General features: G+C 38.6%; 1 pseudogene; it reads left to right on the top strand.

The window, feature by feature from the left end:
* Nucleotides 1–1985: 1985 nt before the first annotated feature.
* The window catches only part of LOC101118281 (N-lysine methyltransferase SMYD2-like), a 43338-nt pseudogene continuing 32899 nt past the window's right edge, over nucleotides 1986–12424 (top strand).

Below are 12424 nucleotides of genomic sequence, written 5' to 3'. Positions count from 1 at the left end.
TCTCTGTGCTATTTATCTCAATTTACATACTCACACTAACAGCCATTACATCAAAGACAGAGGCACATACCAGTAGATAAAGGTTTGGACTCATCCTGCTAATAATCACGAAGGAGTGTAAATTTCTATATAAAAATATAATACCAAAGACTCCTTTCCTATAGCGTCATCTGCCCTTAAGCCTGTCTTAGATAGCATGGCTTCCCTGCTCTTGTACCCACTGCCCATGCTGTTTGCTCTGTTTGAAACGTTCTCATCACAGCTTTCACTCATTGAAATTCTATTATGCAACAAATTTCACCTCTTCTGCTCTCTCTAAGCATGAAGTGTTTCTCATTCTCATATATCACTCCTTAAAGAGATATTTGCTAACAGACTGCTGAATTTCTGGCATTAAGCAGGAACAGGTTGCGCTCAGTCACTTCGGTGCTGTCTGACTCTTTGCAACCGAACGGAGCATAACCCACCAGGCTCCTCTGTCCGTGGGATTCCCCAGGCAAGAATACTGGAGTGGGTTGCTATCCCCTTTTCCAGGGGATCTTCCTGACTCAGGGATCGAACTTGCAGCTCTTATGTCTCCTGCATTGGCAGATGTGTTCTTTGCCACTAGCGCTACCCGAGAAGTATGAGGCAGTCAGAGATAAAGTAGATACAATCCTGCCCCGGGGGAGCTGACTGTACAGCTGGGTGTCAGACAAGTAAGCCTAGTGGACTTTACACCAGACCAAATAAGAGGCTTTAGTCAAGAATGAGTTGTCAGATAATCTTCCTAGAAAAGACTGCCTTTCCTGTGTTACAGCCTCTCTAAATGGGTTTCCTCTTCATTCAGGTCCAATAGGACATTTCTTTTTCTATGGTATTTGTGTGCTGTGTGCTCAGTTGTATGTGACTCTTTGCGACTTCATGGACTGTAGCCCACCAGCCTCCTCTGTCCATGGGATTCTCCAGGCAAGAATATTGGAGTGAGGTGCCATTTCCTCCTCCAGAGCGTCTTTGCCACCCAGGGATGGGACCCGAGTTTGTTATGTCACCTCCACTGGCAGGTGGATTCTTTACCACCTGTGCCACATGGGCATTTGTAGAGTTCCTTATTTTATTATAGCTATTATGGGCATTTTTACATATTGTGAATGTATAAATACCGATCTACCCATATATATACATATGGGTATATATATGCATGTATATACATGTATATACATATATATGCACATACATATGCATATGTATGTGCATATATGTATATATGTATGTATTATAATAGGTCTATATTACATAATATACATATTATAATATACATGTATTTTATATAATATATACACATATTATACATAATATACATATAATATACATATATACAATATATGTATATATAATATATGTAATATAATATATTATATAGATATATATTAGATATATAGATATTATATCTGTGTATAATATATACATATATTATATATGTATACATATGCATATATTTGTTATCACAATCAAGTTTATTTCTCATTAGTGTCAATTATTTGATAGGTAGCCAACCAGGTTATTCAGGGACCCAGGCTGCTTCCACATATTGGCTGTTCTAAACACTCCATCACCTCCTCTGAGTCTGGCCTGGAGATGAGGAGAGAAAGATCACCAGCAGAGAAACTTGGGGACAAGTTCAGAGGCCCCCTGCAATATCATAGATATCCAATTGGCCAGTGGTAGGCACAAATTCCCAAGTAATTCATAGCTATTATCAAACTGTGAACTTAATAAGGCTATTAATTTATAATGAAACTATAATTCACTTCAAACTATATTTATTTACAATAACTTTAGCATTTTTCCCCTCTAGAAAAGAAATCCAGAAAGTTTCATAATAATGTTCTTGTGTTTATGACTTTATTTGGAAATAGGGTGGGTGAACATATAATTAAATAATATGAGGTCATGCTAAAATACGGTGGGCTCTCAATCCAGAATGACTAATGTCCTTATAAAAGATGGAGACGAGACACAGACACACACAAGCAAAAGAAGACTATGTTACGACAGATGCAGAGATTGGAGGGATGTCTCTACAAGCCAAGGAAAGCCGAGGATTGTTAGGGGCCGGGGGGGTAAGACTTCTCCCTTATAGGTTTCAGCAGGCGTGTGGCCCTCCTGACACCTTGATTTAGGACTTGTAAACTCCAGAACTGTAAGTCAATAAAGTTTTGTTGTTATGTTAAAAAAACAAGGTTCCTGTGTAGCATTTAATCTACACACTTGGCAGATGATCCTCAGAACCTTCCATGCTGGGAAGTGAGGCATCCAAGAGGCATTTCTTCCTTGCATTAAATGTGAAGCCAGGCCCAGCGCTAACTATGGTTCACCAGAAGGCTTGGCTGTTGAACATAACCCTTTCTGTCTGCTGGTTTACAAACCCAATTCAACATTTTGAAGTGAGAGTTTGTTTCCAAAATTTTATGGCCGTGTGGTATTTTTCATAGCATTCATCCAAGAGAAACCTGGCTAAAAACTACCTACGATAATACCACCCTGCCTCCCAGTTTTTGCCTTGAAAATCAAATGCATTTGTGTTACTATGCCCCCTAGGTAGGAACTGTCCCCAGGTACACTCCAGTAATACAGAGAAGGCCAGTGGTAGCTGAAGGGCTATTTTTCCCAAACAACTGTACATTGAGAATGGATACAACCTCTAAAAATTGCGTAACCATATAATCTATCATGTTGTAAGACTATGTAAATTAACATCCAGGCAGTTTATCAACATAATCAGCAAGAATTGCACATGAGTTTGATGAATATTACACAGATATATGAGGTAAAGAAGATCAACCTGTGCAACTGAAATATTAACAGGGAATCAGTGGTAGCTCTTAACCAGGAGTTCTAATGCATTAATTAGGCACGGTGGTTTAAGGGAAGAAATGAGTGTGAGAGTACATGGCTTCCAGTTCCGTTCAACTGTTTATATTTTGATCTTAAGGAAATCTCTCATCTCCACAGAAGCTTAAAATATCTATGACATGTAGTAATCATCAATTATAAGGGTGTAAATTTAACTACAATAGGACCTGACACAGGGAAGCCCCTTGATGGATCTTTAGGCCATCATCACTAACTTTTAAATTATACTTTTAAAGTATACACAAACACAGAAATGCATTTTTTTTAAAAAAAAATAGGTATCTCCTATGATCATTATAAGATTGTGTTGTATTTGACATTTTGTATGTATCTCAATATTTTATTTGTGTCAATATTTCAAAATATATTTTAAATAAATGTGGCCATCATATAGTTCTGTATGCTTATTTTTTAATTTAGTGTTAAGAATTTTCTGACATTTTCAAACATGATTTAAGTTGAAAACAAAACTTAGAGCACATCAAATAACCGCAAATACTTTGGTCACCATAAATGGTGAATTAAAAAATAGCAAATATAAAGTTAAAGGAAAAATATAAGTGAACATACGAGATCAGAGGGACTCAGGACAGAAAGAAGAAATAATCAAAATATTTTAGAACTTAAATGGCATAGGGGACTGTATCTTTAAGAATCCGTGTCACGGGGGGATGCTGGGCTTGGCGATATGCTTTTATTCGATCAATTGTTGGATCAGCTGCGAGATCTCAGAGGAAAGGCTTAGTTTGGTAGGGCAATGAAGGACTCTCATAGCAATGTCTATTCACAAACAAGTATAGGCATGTAGGAGAGGGGAAACTTCCCCCTTACTTTCTTGAGTTCTTTCAGCTGGTGGAATACTTAAAATTGACACAAGACAGATTAAAAGGAGGAAAATTTTTTAATTTGTGCACATGGAGGGCTCAAAGAAATAAGACCCCAAAAGTATCCCAAGTAGGCAATATTTATACTTTTTTAAATGAAAAAAATATATATTTGCAATTGATGAGACAAAGAAATTTGGGGTCCTTAATTAGTAAAGAATCTAAGCAAGAACTTAAGCTTGGAATAGTCAATTAATAAGGAAGTAACAAGGTATGTTTTTACAGGGTTCTTGACCCCAAATTCCCTATCTTTGGTGACAAGGGTATTGTTATGTTTTACATAGGAAATTTGCTGCCTGCTTTCTGGGACTCAGAAAGTAGCATCAAAGTGTCCATCTTGCATTGGCTGTTTAAGTAATCCTAATTCAAAATAATCAATATATTGCTTTTGCATATTTTGGGTTGGCTCTAAACCCCAGTAGAAGTAATGAACTATTCGGACAACCAGAAGGTAGAACATGGTCTCATCCATGGTAGGAAACAGACAAACCAGGGGAAACTTAAAAGCAGAAACTGCTCAAGGTCCTGTCTAGGGACCTGCTATGAAGTGACAAAGCTATGACTATCTCATTCTCCCTCCTTTCGATCTGAAAATATTAAAAATTGAGGGTAATATTCCACTAGCCTAGCTTAGGTCAAAATGTCTATCCTGTGGCTAAGGGTGTGTGGAGCACCTAATCTCATGTTTTATGTCCAGTGGGGGACAGATTTTCAGAAGTATAAAACCTGAAACAAGATGGAATGAATATTGTCATTTGTGTGATCTAATGATTCATTGAACTGTTTCCCATTGTTGGACATGGGACGCTTCTAATTTTGTTATTATATATAACATATGCCACATTATAAATATAGAGTTTTCTAGACTGAAAGAAGAGCGAGGGCAAATGACTTGAAGGAGCAATTTTACCATGCTTAATGAAAGAAATAAAAGCAGTGTTGCTGGAGGTGAATGAACAAAGTTAAGAGTGAACGTGACAATGTATGGCGAAACCAATACAGTATTGTAAAGTAAAATACAGTAAAAATAAAAATTAAAAAAATAATTAAAAAAAAAAAAGAGTGAACGTGAAAGTGAAGTTGCTCAGTTGTGTCTGACTCTTTGCGGCCCCATGGTCTGTAGCCTGCTAGGCTCCTCCACTCATGGGATTCTCCAGGCAAGAATACTGGAGTGGGTTGCCATTTCCTTCTCCAGGGGATATTCCTGACCCAGGGATCCAACGCTGGTCTCCAGCACCACATGCAGACTCTACCATCTGAGCCACCGAAAATGCAGCAGCTTCTATGCCAGGGGAAGAAGTTTAGATTGTATTTAGTTACTGAAATATTTTGAACAGGACAGGACATTTTATTCATTTGCTAAGTTTGTCTTTACAAAGCTACAAATTGAGGGGCTCAAATAACAGAAATTTAATTCTTCCCAGTTCTGCAGGCTAAAAGTCCAAATCAAAGTGTGGGCAGGGTTCATTTCTTCTGGGGGCTTCTCCTTGACTTGCAGGTGGCCATCTTCTTTCAACATCTCACCATCTTTCCTCTATGTCTATGTCTTAATGTCCTCTTGCAAAGACACCAGTTGTATTGAATTGGGATCTACCCATATGACCTTAATTTCTTCTTTAAAAGTCCTGTCTCCAAATACACACACATTCTGAGGTCTTGGAGGCTGAGATTTCAATGTATGAATTTGGGGAGACAAAATTCAGCCCATAACAGATGTGCCCTGATTCCCAATTTTAAATAAGTACTTCAAATAATTCTCTACTTGCTTAGCAGAAAACAGATTGTACAGATACAGGAATGGAAACAAGAAGATGAGTTAGATGTGTTCATAATAATTCAGGTGAAGGGTAATAGAGACTTGAACAAAGGCTGTGTCAGAAAATGAAAAGTGTTGAACAGGTTTGGTATGAATGTAGAGGTAATAGAACCAACTGCTCTTCCCAGTAGTAAATGCACTAGTTATAGTCAAGTAAAAGCAGTACCAAATAGTCTCATGTATAGAGATTTAAATATAATAGAACTTATGACTAATTATTTCCCAAAGCATGTTCTGTGGAATATAATTAATGGAATCCTAAAAAGAATTATTGAGGAAAACATATGCTATTATCTCTTAGGTTGAAAAATTCTGGTTTAAACAAGACAGTCTGACCTATTTACTGACAGATTTCTTGGAGTCTTTAAATACTTTAAAATACCAAGAAACACCAAGAAAAGCCTAACTTTCTCAAAATTACTGATCATGTCGCTTCTTTGTTTAAGGAAACAGTGTGTGAAACATGGACACACTAAAAATGGCAATTTGGAAAGCAGTTGTCAAGCTGGAATTGAGATTGCCAGGAAAAATATCAATAACCTCAGATATGTAGATGACACCACCCTTATGGCAGAAAGTGAAGAGGAAGTAAAGAGCCTCTTGATGAAAGTGAAAGAGTAGAGTCAAAAAGTTGGCTTAAAACTCAACATTCAGAAAACTAAGATCATGGCATCTGGTCCCATCACTTCATGGCAAATAGATGGGGAAACAGTGGAAACAGTGACAGATTTTTTGGGGGGCTCCAAAATCACTGCAGGTGGTGACTGCAGCCATGAAATTAAAAGACACTTGTTCCTTGGAAGAAAAGCTATGACCATCCTAGACAGCATATTAAAAAGCAGAGACATTACTTTGCCCACAAAGGTCCATCTAGTCAAAGCTATGGGTTTTCCAGTGGTCATGTATGGATGTGAGAGTTGGGCTATAAAGAAAACTGAGTGCCAAAGAACTGAAGCTTTTGAACTGTGGTGTTGGAGAAGACTCTTGAGAGTCCCTTGGACTGCAAGGAGATCCAACCAGTCCATACTAGAGGAGATCAGTCCTGATTATTCATTGGAAGGACTGATGCTGAAGCTGAAACTCCAATACTTTGGCCACCTGTTGTGAAGAATTGACTGTTTTGAAAAGACCTTGATGCTGGGAAAGATTGAAAGTGGGAGGAGAAAGGGACAACAGAGGATGTTATGGTTGGATGGCATCACCGACGCAATGGACATGTGTTTGAGTAAACTTTGGGAGTTGGTGATGGACAAGGAGGCCTGGCATGCTGTAGTCCATGGGGTCGCAAAGAGTCAGACATGACTGAGCGACTGAACTGAACTGAACTGTCTAGCTCAGATTAAGTATGAATTTATTGTTTTAAGATAGTTTATTATACCAGATCGGGGAAGGCAATGGCAACCCACTCCAGTATTCTTGCCTGGAAAATCCCATGGACAGAGGAGCCTGGTAGGCTGCAGTCCATGGGGTCGCTAAGAGTCGGGCATGACTGAGTGACTTCACTTTCACTTTTCACTTTAATGCATTGGAGAAGGAAATGGCAACCCACTCTAGTATTCTTGCCTGGAGAATCCCAGGGATGGGGGAGCCTGGTGGGCTGCCATCTATGGGGTCGCACAGAGTCGGACATGACTGAAACGAGTTAGCAGCAGCAGCAGCAGCAGCAGCAGCAGCATTATACCAGATATGGAGCTTCTATTTCTACTTTAGTTCTTTAAAAGAAAAAAAAAAATGAACTGGCATTAAATTTAATCGCAGAAGACAGAAAAACCCCTTGATATTACCATGCATCTATTCTTCTCAATTCTATCGATAATGATAGACTAATAATTTTTGTAATATTATACCATCTTTTAACTTCTGAAATAAATTCTATTTTATTGGAATGACTACTTCTTCCTAGGAACTATGGAAATATGCCAATTAAATATTTACATAGAACTGCTGTATCACACAAATGTAATTGCTCTGTAAGTTTTTTGAGCTATTGTCTGCTCATGAGAATGCTGATTCATGCAAATGCATCAATGGCTGTGCATTGTTTTTTATCATTTGGAACAGTCTATTATATTTAAATTTGAAAGTATGCTCTGTGATGAACCTGGATTTATTTTCATATGTAATTTGAAAACTTCTTTCAATGATTTAACATTATTCTTTATATCTTTAATAGACTAACTCTACTTCCTTTTTTCTGATTTTGCTTTATTATGACTAATATTTAGTAATTTTTATTTTAATATGACTGTCTACTTTAGTCAGTATCCTATATTTCTAATTTTCTTGATAATTGTGAATTTTTGATTGAGTTTTAAACATGGGAATTTGGAGTTTTAAACATTCACAGTCTAAATTATAACTAAATGTTTGCTGCTGCTGCTGCTAAGTTGCTTCAGTCGTGTCTGACTCTGTGACCCCATAGACGGAAGCCTACCAGGCTCCCCTGTCCCTGGGATTCTCCAGGCAAGAACACTGGAGTGGGTTTAAAGTTAAAAATAAGGCAATATCTGTCAGATTGTTTTGTCTGTATTGTAAGGGTATGAAAATCTGTTTCATACAACCTCTGTCACAATGACTCTACTATTTTTCTGTGACAGCACCTATAGAGAGTACATAAACAAACAATTGTGGCTGTTTTCCAATAAAACTTTATTTTCAGCATCAGGTAGTATGGCCAGTTTTATTCTATGAGCCATTTTTTTTAACACAATTACAATATTGTGGTTAAGATGAGATTATTCCGTGAAACTGTTTTATTAAGTTTCTGTCACTGACGTGAAGCATTGGTATCTTTATAAGTACTAAAAGTTTAATAAGATTTTCAGATTTTAGTCATGTGTATAGTCTTAAGAACATAAATTGATTATAAACTTTGCTTTGAGTGTAAATAGCTCAATGTATTGATTTGTGTTTTTTTAAGTGAAATAATAATAAACAAGATGCATAAGATTAGTTTCCTATGGAATAATATGATCAGTGAGAATAACCAATTTTCCCTAATTATTACACTCAATGAACTCTCATTCTCAAGGAAAGTAATTTTGTCTTAAGGAGACCCATTAATTAGACAGATCTTCTGTATTGCTGATAACAAAAAGATTAAAATTAAATGGGGTCACAGGCAATCCAATCATGTACTTCTTGTCTTGTTTAATTTGTAGCTTAAAACAACACACATTTATTTTTTTATAGTTCTGGAGGTCAGAAGTCAGCAATGTCTCACTGGGCTAAAATCAAGGTGTTGGCAAGGCTGCACTCCTTCTGTTGGCTCCAGGAAAAATCCTGTGTCTTTGCCTTTTCTAGATTCCAGAGGTCACTTGCGCTCCTTGGCTTGTGGCCATCTTCCTCTGTCTTCAAAGCCAGCAGTAGAGGGTCATGTTCTTTTCACATCACATTGATCTAACCTCCTCTTATGCCTCCTTCTTTCACTTCTAAGGACCCTTGTGATTACTTTAAGCTCACCTGGGTAATTCAGAATAATCTCCCTATATTAATGTTGGTTGATTAACAAACTCAATTTCATCTGCAAACTTTATTCCCCATTGTCATGTAGCCTAATGTAATCATAAGTTCCAGGAATTAGGAACTGGCCATCTCTGGGAGACCAATATTCTGCCAAACATAAGGATCAAATTATGCACAAAATTAAATAGACCAAGATTGAACTTTCCTATAGAAGAGCTGATCTGTCCTGAGTCATCCTTACATCTGAGACTGTAAGGCCTAAGGAACAAAGCCATGAATTTGTTGGAGAGCTAGAATATGCACTGATTTTTTAAAACAAAAGCCCTAATTAGGATACCTAATGGGGAAATTCTGAAAGAGATGGGAATACCAGACCACCTAACCTGCCTCTTGAGAAATCTGTATGCAGGCCAGGAAGCAACAGTTAGAACTGGACATGGAACAACAGACTGGTTTCAAATAGGAAAAGGAGTACGTCAAGGCTGTATATTGTCACCCTGCTTATTTAACTTATATGCAGAGTACATCATGAGAAACGCTGGGCTGGAAGAAACACAAGCTGGAATCAAGATTGCCGGGAGAAATATCAATAACCTCAGATATGCAGATGACACCACCCTTATGGCAGAAAGTGAAGAGGAACTAAAAAGCCTCTTGATGAAAGTGAAAGTGAAAGCATCAGGGTCTCTTCCAATGAGGCAGCTCATCACATCAAGTGGCCAAAGCATTGGAGCTTCAGCTTTAGCATCAGTCCTTCCAGTGAATATTCAAGACTGATTTCCTTTAGGATTGACTGGTTTGATCTTCTTGCCATCCAAGGGACTCCAAGAGTCCAAGAGTCTTCTCCAGCACATAATTCAAAAGAAACAAATTTTCAGTGTTCAGCCTTCTTTATGGTCCAACTGAGATCCATGCACAACTACCGGAAAAACCACAGATTTGACTATATGAAACTGTGTCTGCAAAATGATGTCTCTGCTTATTGTCACAGTTTTCTTTCAAAGGAGTAAGTGTCTTTTGTTTTCACGGCTGCAGTAACTGTTCCCAGTTATTTTGGAGTCCAAGAAAATAAAATTTGTCACTGTCTCCATTTTTTTCCCTTCTATTTGCCATGAACTGATGGAAAAGCCTCTTGATGAAAGTGGAAGTGGAGAGTGAAAAAGCTGGCTTAAAGCTCAACATTCAGAGAACGAAGATCATGGCATCTGGTCCTATCACTTCATAGGAAATAGATGGGGAAACACTGGAAACAGTGTCAGACTTTATTTTGGGGGGCTCCAAAATCACTGCAGATGGTGACTGCAGCCATGAATTTAAAAGACGCTTACTCCTTGGAAGAAAAGTTATGACCAACCTAGATAGCATATTCAAAAGCAGAGACATTACTTTGCCGACTAAGGTCCATCTTGACTAGATCTTGACTTTGGTTTTTCCTGTGGTCATGTATGGATGTGAGAATTGGACTGTGAAGAAGGCGGAGCACCGAAGAACTGATGTTTTTAAACTGTGGTGTTGGAGAAGACTCTTGAGTTCCTCGGACTGCAAGGAGATCCAACCGGTCCTTTCTGAAGAAGATCAGCCCTGGGATTTCTTTGGAGGGAATGATGCTGAAGCTGAAACTCCAGTACTTTGGCCATCTCATGCGAAGAGTTGACTCATTGGAAAAGACTCTGATACTGGGAGGGATTGGGGGCAGGAGGAGAAGGGAACGACAGAGGATGAGATCGCTGGATGGCATCACTGACTCGATGGACGTGAGTTTGGGTGAACTCCAGGAGTTGGTGATGGACAGGGAGGCCTGGTGTGCTGCGATTCATGGGGTCGCAAAAAGTCGGACACGACTGAGTGACTGAACTGAACTGAACTGATGGGACTGGATGCTATGAGCTTAGTTTTTTGAATGTTGAGTTTTAAGTCAACTTTTTTACTCTCCTCTTTCACCCTCATCAAGAGACTATTTAGTTATTCTTCACTTTCTGCCTTTAGAATGGTATAATCAGCATATCTGAGGTACTGATGATTTCTCCCAGCAATCTTGATTCCAGCTTGTGATTCACCCAGTCCAGCCTTTACAATGACGTGCTCTGCACTGAAGTTAAATAAGCAGGGTAACAGCCTTGTTGTACCCCTTTCCCAATTTTAAATCAGTCCATTGTTCCATGTCTGGTTCTAATTGTTGTCTCTTGACCTGCATACAGGTTTCTCAGGAGACAGGTAAGGTGATCTGGTAATTCCATGTCTTTAAGAATTTTTCAGTTTGTTGTGACCCACACAGTCAAAAGTTTTAGTGTAGTCAGTGAAACAGATGTAGATGATTTTCTGAAACTTCCTTCCTTTCTCCATCATTCTATGAATGTTGGTAATTTGATCTCTGGTTCCCCAGCCTTTTCTAAATCTAGCTTATACATCTGGAAGTTCTCAGTTCATGTACTGCTGAAGCACAGCTTGAAAGATTTTGAGCATAACCTTGCTAAAATGTGGAATGAGTGCAATTGCACTGTAGTTTCAACATTCTTGGGCTTCCCTGGTGGCTCAGATGGTAAAGCGTCTGCCTGCAATGCAGGAGACCTGGGTTTGATCCCTGGGTCAGGAATATCCCCTGGAGAAAGAAATGGAAACCCACTCCAGTATTCTTGCTTGGAAAATCCCATGGACAGAGGAGTCTGATAGGTTATAGTCCATGGGGTCGCAAAGAGTTGGACACAACTAAGTGACTTCACTTTCATTTTCGAACATACTTTGGCTTTGCCCTTCTTTGACATTGGAATGAAAACTGGCATTTTCCAGTCCTTGGATGCTGACAAGTTTTCCAAATTTGCTGACATACTGAGTGCAGTATCTGCCTGTATTTATCGCTGGGTCAGGAAGATCCCCTGGAGAAGAGAATGACAACCCACTCCAGTATTCTTGCCTGGAGAATCCGACGGACTGAGGGGCCTGGTGGGCTACAGTCCATAGGGTAACAAAGAGTTGGTGATGGCTGAAGAATCCAAGAATACATTGACTAAAGCACTTTAATGCCATCATCTTTTAGGATTTCAAATAGCGCAGCTGGAATTCTGTCACCTCCACTAGCTTGTTGCAGATTTTTCCGTGGAAACAAAGCGAGATTATTCCGTTGTTTTTGAGAATTTACCCAGGTACTGTATTTCAGACTCCTGTTGACTATGTGGGCTACTCCATTTCTTCTAAGGGATTCTTGCCCACAGAAGTAGATATAATGGTCATCTGAATTAAATTCGCTCATTTCAGTCCATTTTAGTTTACTAATTCCTAAGATATCAATGTTAAGTCTTGCCATCTTCTTCTTGACCATGTTCAATTTACCTTGATGCATGGACCTAACATTCCAGGTTCCTATGCA

This window comes from Ovis aries, chromosome 8, assembly GCF_016772045.2.
Source record: "Ovis aries strain OAR_USU_Benz2616 breed Rambouillet chromosome 8, ARS-UI_Ramb_v3.0, whole genome shotgun sequence".
NCBI classification, from domain to species: Eukaryota; Metazoa; Chordata; class Mammalia; order Artiodactyla; family Bovidae; genus Ovis; species Ovis aries.
Note: the sequence above shows the minus strand (reverse complement) of the source record. Positions and strands in the feature narration are given on the sequence as shown.